Consider the following 18,841-nt stretch of genomic DNA (forward strand, 5'->3'; position numbering starts at 1 on the left):
GCACTTATATTTGTAGACTCTTTGATGATATCTTTAAACTTTGGAATTAAGATTTCTTGGGAGTTGGGTTGTTTAAAGTAGGTTATCATTATAGAGAAAAATATTATGATTTGAATACAGGACACTTCATGAGAGTTAAGGTTATATCAGGGAGAGGCAGAGAAATGATTGCTGCTGGTAGAGTTTCAGATGCCGCAAACACTCAATGAGGTGGCTCTGCAGAGAACTTTTTTTTAGCAAATAACTTGGATAGGAGAACAGAGCTTCTGGAACAGAGCTCAACATGACATCAAGCTTGCAGACATTCGATGAGAAAGGAATATCCCGCTTCCTTCTATTGACCTTGAACAAAAGTGAAATAAACTATTTGGACTCTCACAGACTGAACCTGTGGACATCCTAGTTTGAAAGAAGAAATTCATTCAAATACCAATTGAAAATACACACCCTCGTCCAAAGGGGTCGAACATATGAACTGAGACTGAATGGTTGCGAATCAGATGTTCCTGCTAAAAATTAGATCATTCAAGCCAGGGGACACCAGCAGTGTCACTTATGCCAGATGGCACTCATGCTTCCTTCCTGTCACGCTCCCTATCTGACTAAACTCTCAGCAGAGGAAAAGAGAAGCCCTTGAATTTTTCCATCACTGTCTTCATAACCTAGGGAAATATAATTTATATTTGTCTTTTTCTTATTATCTTTATCTGTTGATTGTGTGAATCCTTACTCACATGACAGCCTCAGGACTGTGAAGTTCATACAAGATCAAGACTACGGCCATAGTTGGTGAATATTAAGATGCTACCCCACCATGGGGGTATCATACTCTGTGGAGATGTTTTTACAGACAGTACTATCTCCATTGCCATGCTCATCAATCACAGACTGCCTCAGGGGTAGTAGGTTCTTTCAAACGGAACCCAGATAAGCTTCAATTCAGGACTGAGTCATTTGTGCAAATCTTCATTAGCTGGGGATGCTCTTCCATGCACGCAGAAAAATATCTCCTTGTCTTGCTTAGGAGAGTACCTGCCACATGGAAAGGCACCCAGAATTTCACTTGAGCAAAGACTTATTCTCCTCACCAGCCAAAAAGCCTGATGGCAGATAGATACTGGTAGAGATTCTATGATTTAACAAAACCAGGACCTTTGTATCTGGTACCTTCTGGGGCTTTCTGCCACACATATGATTTCTTCTTCATGTCTCAGCCATAATGTTTATGCAAAAGCAGAATGAAGATGGGTTGATCTAGCCTTCAGATATCCAATGGTGAATTTCTACTCTGTCTCTTTTCCCTAATTTGTGCCCAAGAGGACCCTACCTGGGGAAGGAGGATGTGTCCACCTCTGCCTCTAAAGTGGAAGCGAGAGAAGCAAAGAGGGTTTGAAGAGGCACTGGGTGGGACAGACACTGGTACTGGGCACAGGGTCCTCCTTGAGCCAACGAGATCCTGGGCCCGGTCTTGAGGCCTGAGATAAACAAAGTCTAGGCTCAGCTATGAAAGACTTATGGGAGGATGTGGGGGGGGGGAGCCAGAAAAGAAAAGAAAGGAAAAGAGAAGGAGAAATGAAGGAAGAATAGGAGGAGGCGGAGGCGGAGGAGAAGCATTTGTTGCCAGGAGCCGGGCTAAATGATCACTGTGTACTAACACTAAAAAATCTTGCAACTTAACCATCGGCACACTTTACCATCCACATCGACCCTTCTCTGGGCCTGCTTCCAAGGCTATTTTTCCTCGTTTAGCTGAAATTATTCTCTGTGCTTTCCCACCTCTCCTCATACATATATATTGTCTTTCTGCAGAGAATTATCGGTGACCCTTTCTTAGAGAAATTCTACTTAAAAGTTAGAGGGTATTTCCATATTGGAATCTACTAAATTTTATTATCCAACATCCATGATATACAAGAGAGGGGAAGTTGGAAGGAAGGAAGGGGAAGGGATGGAAGGAAGAGAAAGAAAGGGAGAAAAGGAAAAGAAGATGGCAATATCAACAAAAACTCAACCAAGTCATGCACTCGCCAGTGACCCAATGACGAAGGCAGTGCTGTCTGTATGCAGATGGAGCAGTTTCTGAATTGTCCTCTGTGGCTGCAGTAGATGGAAGAAAAGTCTGTTTCTGATGTAACCCGCACGTGGCGGGGGAAACAGAGATGCCTAGAGGATGCTGATGCTTTGGAAAGAAAATTCAACTGAGTGTGGGAAGAAAGTCAAGAGAAGTGTTTCAAATCCTCCTCTCTCTTCTTTACCGAGGTGGGGGGTGGGAGGTGTGGGTAATCTTGCCAGAAATGGAGATAAGGAAATGATATCTTCATTCGAGCCTGTGCTCTGCGGTCTCTATGTATTGGTTATTAATTAAACATCCAAGCAAGCAGATGCTGCCCCTGGAACCTCTTCTGCTGGGTGAGGATCTAGAGGGAAAAGGACAGGCCTGACCATCAGGAGCCCTGGCCTCGAGGTCTGTTTTTTTTCTGGGTATCTATTGGGGAATTATTTTCTCCTTCTGTGCCTTGGTTTTCTCATCTGTAAAAGGAGGCATGGGAGCAGACAGCCTCTCCTGTCCTGGGAATTCTATTTGCTATGATTTTGGTAGAGCAGTGACCCTCTGAGGCTCCCACCCCTGACCCTTGTCCAGCCAGTTACTCCTCTCTGGGATACATCAGTGGCAGAAGACCTGTGGATGCAGAGATCCTCAACTGGCCTGGGGAGAAGGTTTTCGAGGCCGAGGAAAAAGATGCAGTTCATGAAAGGACAGAAAGGGAAGCACTAAGTATTAGGAGCAAGAGTGTCCTGGAGAGGTCATGCGCTTTCAGCTGTTCGCCCCAAAGGGAGACGGTAGGCCACCTAGAAAGAACAGAGGCCTCCCCGTGAGAGGTCATGGATTTGAACCCCTTCCCCTCACCTGCCATATATGCAAAGTCAACATGCCTGATGCTCTGTAAACGGAAATAAATGAATAAACAGAATGTGATGCATACGTACAAAGTGATATTATTCAGTTTTAAAAAGGAGGGTAAGGCGATCTCTGTAGCAACTTCTCAACCCTATGGTTGTAGAGTCATGGACAATATGTAAAGGAATGATCGTGGCAGTGTCCTGCTAAAACTTTATCTATGGATGTGACATTTAAATTTCAGATAGTTTTCACAGGTCATGGAACATTCTTTTTTCTTTTTTTTTTTTTTTTGTGTGTGTGTGTGTCTTTCTAGGGCCACACCCATGGCATATGGAAGTTCCCAGATTAAGGGTCAAATCGTAGGTACAGCTGCCAGCCTACACCACAGCCACGGCAACACGGGATCTGAGCAGTGTCACCCACACCATGGCTCATGGTAATGCCAAATCCTAACCCAGTGAGCGAGGCCAAGGATTGAACCCTCGTCCTCGTGGACACTAGTCAGGTTTGTTACCACTCAGCTACACTGGAACTCCCGGCATTTTCAATCATTTCAAAAAAAAAAAACCACCCTTAGCTCTCATATCATACAAAAACGGACAGTGGGCCAAATTAGGTCCATGGGCCAAAGGAGCAAAGGATCTGAAGTCATTCAAAAACTGGGTTCAAGTTTTGGTTGCGCTGCACGTACAGTATGTGACCTTAACAAAAGGGACTTTATTTCCCAACTTCAAGGTGTTTTATTAGCAAATACACGTGCAGAGCCGATTAGGGAATTAGAACACAGAAAGGACCTAGAAGTGACAGCCACCCGGTATTTTCACATAGAAAATGACTATCTCCCCTTCTTCCATTTTCCTCCCTCCATAGTGATGTATAAAACTAGGATAAGAATATTAACTGATTTCAATTTTGCCTTAAGGATTAAATGAAATTCCTTTCAACTTTCTAAAATACAGTGTGGAATGCAAGATTTTAAAACAATATTAATATTTACTGACTGCTTACATATGACAGTACTTACTGCATATTCTATTGTGCTAGGTACAGACACTATACTAAGATTTCAACCTGAATAAATTCACTGACTCCTCACACCATCCTTACCAGGGAAGACTAATGAATCCAGCTGATGGGTTGAAAACTGAGATCTAAGAGGTCGGGACTCGTCCAGGGCTAGGAGTTGGTAGGCACTGCAGCCAGATTTCAAACCCAGGAAATCTGACTTGGGGACTATTGTCTTTAATCACTTTTTCTTTTCCTTTTCTTCTTCTTCTTTTTTTAAAAACCTGAACTCAGATAGACATCGATTTGATGTCTGGGTCTGCTGGAAAACAGTATGTACACTTATCATGACTATTTAATCTTTCAGACCCTCCTTCCTAACATGCACGGGGAGCAATTATTGACTGTATCTATTGCACAGGATCAGACACAGAGTCAAATGTGATCCTGTCAAGTTGTGCTTCCAGCTCTGACCACGCTAATCCATGAATGCAGCTCATCTGTGTGCATGCACAGCTCCAAGCCAGTTCCATGACTGGGAGAGGGAGAGATGATAAAAATACTGAGTGCGGTGATGTGACTCAGTCGATACCGCTCACGGCCCCGGAACTGTACATCTCTTAGCTTTGCAAGACCCGCCACTGAATGTATTTAGTTCAAGCAACCGACCGATAAGAACAAAAATGGTTACAGACTCATTACTTGAAGAATTTTGAAAATGATCTGCATTGCTATTTGTGGATACGGAACACACATATTCAAAGAGGAAGTTAGGCGAATTCCCAGCTACATAGAGCAAATGACTGTGTGAGAAACAGCCAGCTAATCACATATTCAACGTCTTTTATTTTTGAAATCACACCGTTTAGCCACTTCACTTGAGGACTATCTGTAAAGTTGGTTCTTGCAAGCCTCGACGCTGGCTGACATAAGTACTAGGATAGAGCTAAAATGGCTCCCATCCCCATGCTAAGCCTCCAAAAATAATTGGCTTCTTAGAGTGGACAATTTCATTCCTCCTTTTGTTTATAACAGACATCTCTAGGAGGGTAAAGTGGATGCTCAGCTGGCTTTAGTTCCAACGTTGTTTTCTTACACGTTAATGGGGAGAGAGACTGTGCAGGCTTAGTGACCCTGAATGGATTTGGATTTAATGAAAAAAAATCTGTGTCCTTTTGTATTCCTGCACATATATTTTGTACTTCTTTACTTTTAATGCATGCTCTGCTCCAAGACGTTTGGTCCTGCAAGAGGACATCCTCATCATCAATAAAAGGGGAATTAATTGTTGGGCCAAGGTACACTCTTCAGGAGAACAAAGAGACCTGATTTCATTCTCAATTACTGTGATAAGGTCATCACCGTTATTATTTAAGACACCAAATTCCTCCCACTTCTAACTATTCCAAGTCCAACAATGACAGTTTTATAAGCAACTCAAGTTATGTGTCTGATCTAGACTCTAAGAAGATACTAGTTATGAACCGATATACATATATATGTATGTATAAATTTTTGAAAGATGCAAGGACCATGGTTTCTCTTCATCCGAGGCCTCAGGAGACTCTCACTGGCTATTCAGTGGTGGGTTTTCAAGCCTCCATAATAATATGTTTCCATGTAGTGGGTTTTCAAGCCTCCATAATAATATGTTTCCATGTAGTACAGGACAAGGCAACACAGTTAGTCACCTATTGTCATTAACCTCTGTGGTCTGCATGCTTTTCTCCAAGCGAAGGACTAGCTGGAGACCATAAAATCCCTTGTATTACAAGGACTGAGTCCTGGGATTCGTCAGCACGAATGATCAAAGTAATTTATTCTGACAAGGAAAGTACACGCTTTCCACATGCAGATGACCCAGACAGGGGGGATGTAGCAATGAAATTGAAACTACAGATACATGGTATTTATGGATTAGGCCCCGATTTCTTCCTTTTTTATGTCTTTGTTTTTCCCCATCTTCTTCCTTTGCTCCCTCCCTCTCCTCCTCCCTGATGTCAAACTTTGTAACAGACACCAGAATGTCAAGACGATTTAAACTTGCTGGTTACTTGGTAGTTACTGGATTCATTTTTTCTAACCATTAGAGCGATTCATGCTTGTAGCAACCAGCCACAGAGTTAAAATGACAAATTATCTCTTTATTCACAAAATTTATTTTAAAAAGAATTTTCCCCCCTTATAGAGAGTTATGTGTTAATCGTTGAGCATCTGAACAAACCGTGCACGTAGAAGCCACTATGGAGATAGAGTGATAGAGCATAGTTGAAATTCTCATCTCACCAGGTCATAGATGTAAGGATATGTATGTACCCTGTACATAAAGATATGAATACATACTTTTTAAAACTCTCAGTTAAGCTTTGTTTTTTCAGTTGTAAAAACGGAGTTATAAACCCATCGTATGGGGTTTAACTAATGTTAAGTTGATTAAGCAAACAACTAAAGCTTAGCAGAAATTTTGAAATTATTTTTGTCCTGCTCATTTTTCAATTTCCTGATCCCATTCCTGGGCTAAGAACTGAGCTCAGTGTTTAATTGCTGTCCAGGAAAGCAAGCGAAATTAATCATGAAACTCATTAGTTAGAAACAAACAATGTATTCAAACTCATGGATTTTAGTCAAGGAGGTTTTTATAAATATTTGCTATGAAACAAAAGAATGTACTGTTGAGTCAATAATGAACTATGGCCAGTTCTGCTATCATGACACATTTGCATACCTCAAAAGCACCACATTATACAGAATTGTGCAATAAACACCATAGGACTTACAGGGAAAATGTGGTTGGGGGCACAGGACTTGTAAACTTTGTCACAAAAACAATAAAAAGTGACATAAAATAATAAAAAGATAAAGATCTAATAAAAATGGAAACATAGTTTTCCACATGATGTGGCTAAAAACACTCCATAAATATTATTTTTAAAAATATGGCATTTTACTTTTTAAAAAAAACTTGGAGATTACTTACAGTTTGGCGCTTCAAAAGGGTTCTGTCTTGTGAGTTACTCTGAAGCAGTGGAAGAGGGTTACCTGAAATGAGAGAGAAAACTGTAACTCCAGTTGGGGTGGGTGTGGTTCATACTAGTTGGTGAAATGATCATAGGTGTTTGAAACACGTGCATTTTATGTATTTCTATGGGGCTAGGTTCAGGCGACGTTCCTTTATAAATTGCATTTCATCAATGAAGAAATGGGTGTTATGCTTAGATTGTCTCCTAATATAGCAGTAGTGTTGGAACAAATTCTAGTTTTCACAAGAGTAGGGCTGAAATGACTGTAAGTCTCATGTAAAATATTAATAATGAAGTTATAGGTTTGGAGATATAAAAAGAACCGTATTGTTAGAATGACTTTGTAATTTACTTTCCAAACTCTACATTGAAGGGTAGAGTTTATTATTATTATCATTATTGCTTTCTAGGGCCACACCTGCAGCATATGGAGGTTCCCAGGCTAGGGGTCCAATCAGAGCTACAGCTGAGAGCCTGCACCACAGCCACAGACACAGCAACATCAGATCCGAGCCAACTCTGTGACCTACACCACCGCTCATGGTAACCCAGGGTCCTTAACCCACTGAGGCAATGGATCCTAGCTGGATTTGTTTCCGGTGCACCATGGCAGGAACTCCAGGGGCTTTATTATTAAATAGCAATGAGATAGCAGTAGAAGCCAGAACTATCCTTGGTAAATTGGAACTTACGGTCACCAAACCCTCTGGTATAAGAAAGGAGACATTTTCCTAAATGCAAACCATTTCCTTGAGAAAATAACTGCAAAGTTACTTATTCTACAAACTCTCAACACAATACCCTATATATTGGAAATTTTAGGAAATATTTCCTCAGATAATACTATTTATAATGCACAATGCACCTTTCTGATATTCTCCCTCATTAAAATAAAAGCTCCATGAGGTTAGGAAACAACACTTGTGTTACAGGATGCAGAGCACACAACTGAGCCTGGGGTCTTTTCGACAGTGAAAACTGTTGAATGATGAATGAGTTAATCAACCTATCAGTTGCTAAAAGTAAAATATACTGATATTTTACCTGGCTGGTTTTATACTAGGCAAATTGAGAGAGAAGGGACCGTGCTAAGGTTATCTGGCATAAGCTCTTCAAATTGTTTTATCCACGGTAGCCTGAGCAATACTAAGCCAGGCTGTAGGATAGGAGACATAAGGTAACCCTCAGTGGCTTCAGCAAATCCCTCTAACAAATACTTTGAAAAAAAAATTTACAGCCAGAAGAGCTAACATACTGTTAAAGGAGAAGAACAAAGGTGGAGAACTGATGCTGCCTCCTTCAAGGCTGAACACTGATGACAGCAAATGCTGGTGAGCATGTGGAGCCACGGGAACGCGCATTCATTGCTGGTGAGAAGGCAGAATGGTACAAGCACTCTCAAGACAGTTGGGCAGTTTCTTACAAAACTAAGCTAAACATGCTTACATCATACCATTTAGAAAATCATGCTTTCTTGGTATTTAGTCAAATAAGTTGAAAACTTATGCCCACACAACAATCTGTACACGGATAGTCGAAACAGTTTTATGTTAATTGCCAAAGCTTGGAAGTAACCTGGATGTCCTCCAGGGAAATGGATAAAACTGTGGTATGTCCAGACAATGGAACACTATACAGTACTAAAAACAAATGAACTATCAGGCCATGAAAAGACATCTGGGACCCTTACACACGTATCAATAAGTTGGGGGATGGAGGGATGCACTGGGGGTGTGGGATGGAAATACTATAAAACTGGATTGTGATGATCACTGTACAACTATAAATGTAATAAATTCATTGAGTAATTCAAAAAAGAAATAAAAAAAATCAGATGAGATAATGCACAGAAATGCGTTAAGCACCTCACCATGCATAAATGTAAGATAAATATTCATTTAATAAATATTCATTTTATAAATATTCATTTGATAAATCAATTGTTTTCCAAAAATGTAAATAAAAATAAATGTATAAGTAAAAAATAAAATAAAATAAGCTGATATGAAAAGACTACACACTATATGATTCCAACTGTATGACATTCTGGAAAAGGCAAAACTATGGAGAAAGTAAAAAGAGCGGTGAGTGCCAAGGTTTAGGAGGCCAGGGGAGCATGAATAGGTGGCACACAGGGGATGTTTAGGGCAGTGAAAATACTCTGAATATTATCAAAATCATGACTACATGTTGTTTTACATTTGCCCAAACCCACAAATTGTTCAACACCAAGAGTAAACCTTAATGTAAACTAAGAACTTTAAATGATTATGATGTTCTTATGGGTTCATCAACCGCAACAAATACATGACTCTGGTGGGAGAGGTTGGTAATGGGGGAGGTTGTGCGTATCAGGGCAATAGAGGGGGTATTTCTGTACTTTCCGCTCACTTTTTTTGTGAACTTAAAACTTCCTCAGGAAAAAAAATAGTCTTAATAAAAAATTAACATGGTTGAGTAAATCCTGGACTCGTTCATCACCCAGAATCACCCTTCTATAGACGGCCTTGAGCTGGATGGGAGGAAGATGCAGACAACGAGTTCCCACAGTTGTTTGCAGACTAAACTAGAGATGTGGGCTTGCGGTGTTATCAGGATCCGTTTCGTCACGGTGATGATATTTTATCTCCAAGCTGGAGCCGCTAAGGAGAAACCCAGGGATCTTAATTTTCATCACGTGGAAAATGTACACAATGTTGAGCATTTTCAAGCATTTAAAACACTATATTTTCTCATTTAAGCCGATAAACAGTGCACTACGAATTATGATCCCCTTTAATAGGTACAGAAATAGGCTCAGGTAAATTTAAAATATATATATTTTAAAATTTCATATATACATTATATAAAAATATCTGTTTGAATTATGTATAGATTCATTTACATAATCTATTGATTTGTACCTATAGATTAATATATAAATGTAATTATGTACATATATAACTTAATGTGTATATACCCCCACAAAGCCAGTAATTAGAAGAGGTTAGGCCTCAAATCCAATCTCCTGACTTGCTATTGCAGGCATTCACTACTCAGTCATTCCTTTTCCAAAAAATTTCTTGAGGCAACTTACAACCAGAGACCTAGGTAGGTAAAAGGATGTCGCAGAGATCACAATAAGGTCAGGAAGGTTATTATCTGACGGTGGAGTCCAAGTTTCTGCGGAGGATTCAGGAAGCCGGGGAATCTGCCTCCTAGTTTCTGCTCCTGCTGGCACCGTTCTTCCTTCCGTCCATCCGCCAGGCTCCTGGCTGTCCCCCAAACACATTCTGCCTGCAATTCCTTTCCTCCAGGTTCCTGCGAGGCCTTTCAGAACAATCCAGTTTCAGGTCAAATACCCTGTCTACGGAGGAGCTCCCTGGCACCTGTCCCCACGAGAGATCAGGCTCCACGCTGTTTCTCCCTGACGCCTTCATTATCCTTCAAAATACTTAGCGTTTCTCAGCATTATTATTCAATGTGTCTATCCATCAACTAACAATTTAAGGATGTGCAATCTGTTGCTTCTGTCTAGAAGAACACATTCTGACGTCTGATCTTTAAACTTAGAGATGGGTTTCTGGGTCCCCAAAGAGTCAGGACCTCCCTGTGGGACCTGCTCAGAAAGGAAGCAGTCTTGCTTCAAAGGTACCCCCCCCCCCAAGCTTCACTCAGAGGAGTTGGCAATGCCACGCCCATGCGCTGCAATCCGAATAGCGTCTGCGCTGTGTTGGCACCGTGCTGCCGAGGCAGGGGGAGAGGTTGGTTGGGGACATGGTATTTTGGAGAACACTTGGACTTGGGAGCCTTACAAATGTGACGTCATCCCTGACATTTCTATAAGACAGCCCCCATCTCACTCCCCACGCACTGTTTATACAGACAAGGGACCCTCAGAATTGGAGAGAGAGCAGCCTTCGTATAAGAAAGCCGGAATTCAAAACCAGATCTGTGTGACTCCACACTCTTTAAACAGCTTGGCGATTAATTACAAGCGAACACCTGTGTAATCACCACTCAGGTGAAGACACAGGCTACAGCCCGCACCTGTAAGGATTTCCTTTCCAAGATCACCTCCGCCTTCCCTATTCAAAGGGAACCGACGCTTCCGAGGAGCGTCTCACTTACTTTCTATACAGTTGTATCGCCTTAGCATGTAACCCCAAACATTATGATTTTCATTTCCTGTTCGAGAACTCGCTCTACATGGAGTTATAACATAGGAGTGCTTATGTGCATGACTTCTTTTGCTCCATAATGTGCTTTGAAATTTAGCCAGAAACTTTTGAGATGGCTGAATTCATTCCTCTCCATGGCCGCATACAATTTCTTTGGGTACCTGTGCTAAAATGTGTAAGCCATTCTACTGATCCAGGCTACCAGTGGATACTTACTGCTGTTTACAATATGCAGCTATTGCAGTTATTTTGACCACAAAGACTCCTGTGCATGCATTCTAGTGTTGCTATTTATGGGTATCTGTTGAGTATACACCTAATAGCAGGTTCCAGGACTTTCCTTATGCATGTCTTCTGATGGTACACGTCACCCCACTGATTTCCAGAGCAGCTGAACCACTGTGCAAGCGTTCCCATGTCTCCACATCACACGCATATTTCTATTTTTGGTGTTTTTTTGAATTGTGTTTAAAAATTATTTTACTACCTTTATGTATTCAACATACTGCTATTATATAACATAAAAATTCTTTTTTTTTGGTCTTTTTGTCTTTTTAGGGCGGCACCCACAGCATATGGAAGTTCCCAGGCTAGGGGTCCAATCGGAGCTGTAGCCACTGGCCTACACCGGAGCCACAGCAACGCAGGATCTGAGCCTCGTCTGCGACCTACACCACAGCTCACGGCAATGCCAGATCCTTAACCCATTGAGCGAGGCCAGGAACCGAACCCAGGTCCTCATGGATGTTAGCTGGGTTCGATAACTGCTGACCCACGATGGGAACTCCCAATATAGAAACTTAAGTCTCTTGTATTTTAGCATTTTAATTTATAATACATCTGGAAAATAATTTAACTTGCAGGGTGATATAGAAACTTTTTGTCCCATTTTGATAACCAACTTGTCCACTGTTTTAATTGAAAAACAGTATTTCTTTCTCTCTCTCTCTCTTTTTCTTTTTTTTTTTTTTTTTTGCTTTTTAGGGCCACACTGTGGCATATAGAAGTTCCTAGGCTAGGGTCGAACGGGAGTTACAGCTGCCAGGCTATGCCACAGCCACAGCAATGCGAGATCTGAGTCTGTGATCTGTACCACAGCTCACAGCAATGCTGGATGCTTAACCCACTGAGAAAGGCCAGAGATTGAACCCACATCCTCATGCATCCTAATCGGGTTCGTGACAGCTGAGCCACAAAGAGAACTCCCTTGAAAAACAATATTTCTTGCCTAATTGTTCTCAAACGACACCTTTGCCATAAATCAAGTGCCCAACTATGCCTGATTTTCTTCTTGAGTACTTTCTGTAATTGCAATAGTCTATTTGTTTTCATTGCATGGATAACACACTATTTCCATCATGGCTTTATACTAAGTGTTGATATCCTGGAGAGCAAATCTCCCCAGCGTTCTTTTTCAAACATTATTTTTAGTATTCTTGAGCCTTATTTTCCCCACATAAGTTTTAGAATACTTTTTTTTTCTTTTTCTTTTTTTGGCCACCCTGCAGCATATGGAGTCCCTGGGGCAGGGGTCAGATCCAATCCATAGTTGTGACTTAAGCTGCAGTTGCCACAAGGCCAGCTCCTCAACCTGCGGCACCAAGCTAGGAATCGAACTCGTGTCCTACCACTCCCAAGACACTGTCCATCCCATGCCACAGCAGGAACTCCTAGGAGAGTCATTTTAAATTTCAATTTCTATGGGGAGGGAGTGGGATGGATTGGGAATCTGGGGTTAATAAATACAAACTATTGCCTTTGGAATGGATAAGCAATAAGATCTGGCTGCATAGCACTGGGAACTATATCTAGTCACTTATGATGGGGCATGATGGAGAATAATGTGAGAAAAAGAATGCATATATGTATGTGTGACCGGGTCACTTTCTACTGCTGCATAGTAGAGAATTGACAGAACACTGTAAACCAGCCATAATGGAAAAAATGAAAAATCATTTAAAAAATAAAATAAAATAAATAAATAAATTTCAATTTCTAACTGCTTGGTACTGGTATACAAAAATCAATGTATTTCTGTACAGAATGCAGAGTACAATGTACAGAAATGCATTGATTTTTGTATAATGTATTATATACAATAATCTTGTAATATTGACTTAATAATTATAAAAATTATGTGTAAACCCATTTGGAATTTCTATGTACACAATTCTTTCATCTGAGACAAGTATTCTTTTTTCACCCCTATAAAACTTTTACATTTTTTTTTCTGCCCTTGCTGTTATCCAGCATAAATTTAGATGGATATTGTGATAAGGGACATGTTTGTCTCATTCCCAGTTTCAGAAAGAAAAGTCTCCCACTTTTGACATCAAGGGAGATGTTTGCTTAATTTTTGAAGTAAGAAATATTCACTTTTTGGTTTATTAAGATTGTTTATTATAAATGGTTGCTGAATTTTTATCTAAGGTGCATTCTGAATCTATTAATATAATTGTTTGATTTTATCTTTTATTGTACAATGTGATAAAACTAATTATCAATTGTTAAACCAACTCTGCATACCCAGAATAAATTCAATTGTAATTGATGTAACTTGATAGATGATAGACAGATAGATACGCAAACAGACATATAGATAGGAAGAGGGAGAGAGGCAGGGAGAAAAAGAGAAAGAGAGTGTGTGTGCTTTGCCTCTGATTTCAAGGAAGATGGGCCTGTAATATTCCTTAAGCTGCCTTCAGGTTTTGTTTTTAGCATCATACGGGCTTCATAAACTGAATACTTGTCTCAGATGAAAGAATTGTGTACACAGAAATTCCAAATGGGTTTACACATAATTTTTTATAATCATTAAGTCAATATTACAAGATTATTGTATATAATACATTATACAAAAATCAATGCATTTCTGTACATTGTACTCTGCATTCTGTACAGAAATACATTGATTTTTGTATACCAGTACCAAGTAGTTAGTTTGGGAGTTTTTCCTCTTTTATTCTCTGAGTTTGTGCAAACCTTCCTGAAATCACTGTTTAATCATACATATGTGATTTGTTGTTGCTGCTGTTTGCTTCTTTGCTTTCTAACGATAGCGGCTACACACTACGGAAAGAAATATGCCTAGACTTTTCAGAGATTATTAGATACTGGCTCTGACTCTATGGCATTCAAAGCAGTGAAGCTATGTGGTTATCAGGTGATGAATGGAGTTTGGTCTAAGTCCTTCTGGTAGTGGGTCCAATGCAGCTGAAGACCCAGCCAACAAGCTGCAATTGCCACCCCCCCCCCCATGGGCTTCCTGACTTGCTGAGTCAAGGCAATTCTGCAAAAAGAGACAAGTGGAAGTTCTGGGGATTTGCTCTCCCGAAGATAGAAAATGGAAACCAACACTGCATCCCTGAGGAAATTACGACCACCATCAAAGCCTGGGAAAAGGCAGGGCTATTTATTTGTTACACCCGCATTTAACTCTAACCTATACGCAAGGCAGATGAGTCTTAGCGGACGGCTGTAAATTGCTATACTTTTAATAGCCGGTGACATCAATTTTAGTGGCTGTTCCAGATGTTGTATATTTGCTGGAAGGAGATAACACAGCCTCTGGCACCTGGTCTGCAGTGGCTGATTCTGAAAATGCATTCTCCTCTATGTCAATTTTTAAATCTACCAAAAAGAGTAATTTGCACTTGTTAGAAGACGAGGCCACTTTTACCATCTTATCCAGGTTTATGCTACCAGTTATCTTGCTTCTTTTCATAAATGCCTGTAGGAATCTTGACAACCGTGACTTTCCGTGAAACATTCCACTGGCATTCATTGAATCATCAGGCTCACTAGACATGATGAATAAAAACGACTAGGAAATATAGATGCCTTAGTGAGATGTATGCAATCTTCAGAGAGATGATAAACCACAAGAAAATTCAGTGACCCACATCTCAGTAAAGATCTTTGAAGTCCAGTTGGCATTCAAATTAAAGGAGTTTGAGATTAAAATATATACACGACTACACGTAAAATAGATAAGCAACAAGGACTTACTATAAGCACAGGAACTATATTCAATACCTTATAATAAACTATAATGGAAGAGAACATATAAATATATACATTTTCTGACTTGCTAATATATTCTGAATTTCTGACCACAGAACATCAATGGCCACATGATCTGATCTGCCCTTCCTTAGCTGAGCGCCATCAAGTTAGAGAATGCTGAGCAGTAATTTTTCATCATCTGTGTATAAGAGATCACAGTCAATCCAGTCTTGATGTCAGAAGCAAGTTGCATGGGTGCATGACCAGTTGGCTCACCATCTTACCCATACTTATCCTACTGCGTTGCTTTCTTTCAATGTAATATTCAATATGCATTTGTGACACAGGGAAAGCTCTTTATGACCAGCTGACTAAGAAAAAAAAATGAATAAACAAAACAGAAACATTTTCCTCAGGTCTACTTTACAGATGGCTCTAAGAGCACCCATCACAAGAGGGATACCAGTCTTGGAGATCCAAGCAGGAGCGTTCTTGAAAAACCAGCATGATGGAAAATGCTCAAGGGGGCAGAGGCAGACCTTTGAGCAGCCTATTATCGTCACTTTGTTGGACTTAAAAGTTGGTCAGAGGGAGTTGCCGTCGTGGCTCAGTGGTTAACGAATCCAACGAGGAACCATGAGGTTGCAGGTGTGATCCCTGGCCTTGCTCAGTGGGTTAAGGATCTGGCATTGCCAGGAGCTGCAGTATAGGTCACAGATGCGGCTCAGATCCAACGCTGCTGTGACTGTGGCGTAGGTCAGCAGCTGCAGCTCTCAATCGACCCTTGGCCCAGGAACTTCTATATGCCATAGGTGTGGCCCTAAAACACAAAAAAGTAGGGTAAATGAAAGTGTAATTGTGAGTGTGTTGTGTATATCTAAAAATTACTGGTTCTTTTTTTGTGATCATGGGACTTTCTAAGACTGAAATCCATTCTGAAAAATTTTTGTGCAGAAAATGATGCTAAGGGCAGTGATGACAAAACATCATATAATACTGAAGGAATGAAAAAAAAAATGAAGTCTTCTTTTAAATTCTGATCAGCAGTACCGGGAAGCATTATTTAGACAAGCGAGATGAGCAGGGATTATTTCCTAAACTCAGAATCTGTGGTTCAGATCTTTTAATAAACCACAGCAACTTCATTTTCACTGGATAGAGTCCGTCTCCTCCCTAAACCTGCGGAATGGGAGAGAAGTCCATCCTCAGGTCAGAGCTTCCTCTGTTCCACAATCTGGCATCTTCCTGCATCATCACGGACCTGTTTACTGTACTTATCAGATATCAAAGATTCTTCCCTCATTTTTGTAGTGGTTATCTCACACAAAATAGTACCTCTAATATAAATTTGTAATCACCCATTACATTAGTCTATCAAGTATATATAACTAAGATTCTCAAAATGTAATTACATCTTTTACATTTTTAAAATCAATAACAAATTTGAAAGTTTTCTTATATAGGTGTAATTAATGTACTGAGCTTTTAACCTATACTGAACACAAAGTGCCACATGCCTAAGATCTGAGAATTCCCATTTAGGAGCAGTAAGAGGATGTGACTGTAGACACGCGGGAAGGGAACCACTGTGATTTACTTATCAAATAATTACCCTCATTTACGTGAAGCAAATGCATTAAATCCCTCTCACCCCACAAAATGTGGACTATTTCTCTTCACAGTGTTCAGATGAAAAAGCCAAACCTAGAAAAAGTGAATTGATTTTATCCTAAACACCAAGTTTGTACACTGTAAGGACTGTGAAAGCTTTTTATCAGTGACTATATATTCCTGGTAATTTGAATACTGTCTGGAATATGGCACAGGGGTTTTTTAAAAAGATATGTGGGATGAATTTCTGAAAAATAAAAAGGATTGTATAAAAACATAAGCCCACCTGTCTCCAGCATTTCTGCCTTTCTATTATACTGAAAAGACTTATGTGATCAACAAAAGTAATAGTAAGTATGAAAGCTTGACTTTTAGAAGAATTCTCAATTTGTTTCAAACTAAAATTTCTTTTCTGAGACAGACTCTCACTCTAAGTCATAGGATTAGAATATCTAGGTCAATAGCACGTCGGGATCTCCTGGTTGTTGGATCTCACTCATTTTCCCAGTAATGGTAGTGAAACCTCTGTATTGTTCTTTGAGTTTCAGTGATGCTCACAATCTGACAGCAGTTCAAAAAAAAAAAAAAAAAAAAAGGAAAGGAAAAGCTTGTCAGGCTTGGACTAAAATCTTTGAAGCTACTCAGAGCCACCTCATTCTTTGCTAAATTCCTATCCCTGAATTTGTTTTCATGTCATAGTGCAGACTCTTGAATTGGCATTTTTAATTTGGCTGTTTGAAAGGGTTTAAGGCAGAGGTTGGCAAGTTACCGCCACCTGTTTTATGAGTGCATTTTTATTGGAATATTGCTTTTCATTTATTTATGGATTGTTTATGGTTGCTTTTGGGCCCCAAGAGCAGACTGGAGTAGTTCCAGTGGAGACTGTATGGCCACAAAGCCTAAAATATTTACTATTTGATCCTTCAAAGGAAAAGTTTGCCAACTTCTGTTTTAAAGTGTATAGGCTCTCTCAGAAGTGCTAGAGAACCAGCTGCCTGAGAATGAATTCCCAAACTTCCCAGAGCAAACTAGAAACACAGACATGGATCACGTGGAGGGAAAACAGCCTCTCATTCCATCTGCTTGGCTTGCACAGTGGGCCTCTGAACTGGAACCGTAGAACGCAAGTGTGGAAAAGCTGGTTTGCGCACTACTAGAGGACATGAATACCTCCCTTAGCGTTGTAGACTTTGCATTCTGTGGAAATGCTCTAAGAATTTCCATGATCTCATCAGTGCTTCAGTAATATCTATCCAGAGATAAATGTGCAATTCAGCTGTGTTAGGGTGATCAAATTCTTTTAATCATTTTTTTGTTGTTGTTGTTTAAAAAGTAGAGTAAATTCTGAGTCGTCACAAGGAAATTTTTTTTTTAATTTAAAAAAACATTCGTGTCTATGATATTGGATGTTTACTAAATTTAGTGTGGTGATCATATCATGATGTATATAAGTCAAAACATTATGCTGTACACGTTAAACTTACACAGTGCTACATGTCCATTATATTTCAGTAAATCTATAAGGAAAAGATTTAAGAATAAAAAATAGGTAGCATCTGTTAACACTCTACTATGGGATAGGTACTGCAGCAACGGACGGAGTTACCACGCCCACTAGTCCACATCTGCTACTGGATGGAGCAAAATCTATCAAAACTCTTAATGCCAGCATTTCATTCACTACCATTATCCTCACGCACCTGAACCAGCAGGAGGCATGGCTGATTGTGACTTTGCAGATTCAAGTGCTCAGTTGGGTGGGCTGTCCCATATCTGGATGGACCGTGGAGGAACTTGATGAGGGGAGAGAACCAGCTCATCTTAGCTCTCAACCTATCTCCTCATCAATTATCAATATGGTAGGCTGATTTTCTGGCTGCTGAGTGTTTTCCAAGTGTTATTTCTCATTTGTTTCAGAACTTGGGCCGAGAAAAGGTTCACTATTCACTGTGTACCTTCAAACACCCCAGCAAAAAGAAGACCCCAAAATATCCAAACCATAGCTCTGATGGGGAGAAAGGGCAGAGTCAAGCAAGCAGCACCTGTTTTAAGGTGACATTAGGAGGGTATGATTTCTCTCTGCATTGCTGTTTATTGCAGGATAATTTCCAAATATCATTTAGTCATAGGTTTTTAAC

The 18,841-nt window shown here is 40.1% G+C and overlaps 1 protein-coding gene across 1 annotated transcript in view; it reads right to left on the reverse strand.

Annotated features, from left to right (window-relative positions):
- LOC146403653 (uncharacterized) overlaps window positions 1-18,841 on the reverse strand; it is a 648,222-nt gene that overhangs the window by 214,507 nt on the left and 414,874 nt on the right. The window contains exon 5 of the mRNA XM_085024286.1: window positions 6,885-6,946. The gene's annotated coding sequence lies outside the window, so the exon portion shown is untranslated. The remainder of the gene's footprint in view (window positions 1-6,884; window positions 6,947-18,841) is intronic.

The sequence above is a fragment of the Sus scrofa genome, chromosome 4 (assembly GCF_054392235.1).
Source record: "Sus scrofa isolate SSC_HxYL_T2T_F1_AM1 chromosome 4, Sscrofa_HxYL_maternal_Yorkshire_Landrace_v2.0, whole genome shotgun sequence".
Classification (NCBI taxonomy): domain Eukaryota; kingdom Metazoa; phylum Chordata; class Mammalia; order Artiodactyla; family Suidae; genus Sus; species Sus scrofa.